This window comes from Taeniopygia guttata, chromosome Z (assembly GCF_048771995.1).
Source record: "Taeniopygia guttata chromosome Z, bTaeGut7.mat, whole genome shotgun sequence".
NCBI classification, from domain to species: Eukaryota; Metazoa; Chordata; class Aves; order Passeriformes; family Estrildidae; genus Taeniopygia; species Taeniopygia guttata.
This window is the reverse complement of record NC_133063.1, coordinates 58,663,355-58,663,726: the sequence shown is the minus strand read 5'-3', so window position 1 is coordinate 58,663,726 and position 372 is coordinate 58,663,355.

Below are 372 nucleotides of genomic sequence, written 5' to 3'. Positions count from 1 at the left end.
GTAGCCTCTTGTTTTTAAAAAGAAGAAAAATACCAACCTATACCACCCACCTCCTAAATCCCAATCCAAACCAAAGCATTGAGATAGGATAGTCTATAAACAAATACTCTAAAGAAGATGCAAGATTCATTATTCTTTATATCAAAATCAAATCTCATCCAAGTGAAATACTAGAATAGAGTTAAATGAAAGTACTTCACATAAAGCTTTACTTTAAATTACGAAACTCACTGCCTTAAAATATGTTGTAAGATTACATATGAACATGCAAAAAAAAAACTTAAGGAATTCAGATTTATAATTATTAGAGAAAATTGGCAGTCAGCAGGTTCAGAAATCTCTATCCTACTAATTGTTGAACCCTGAGGAGAT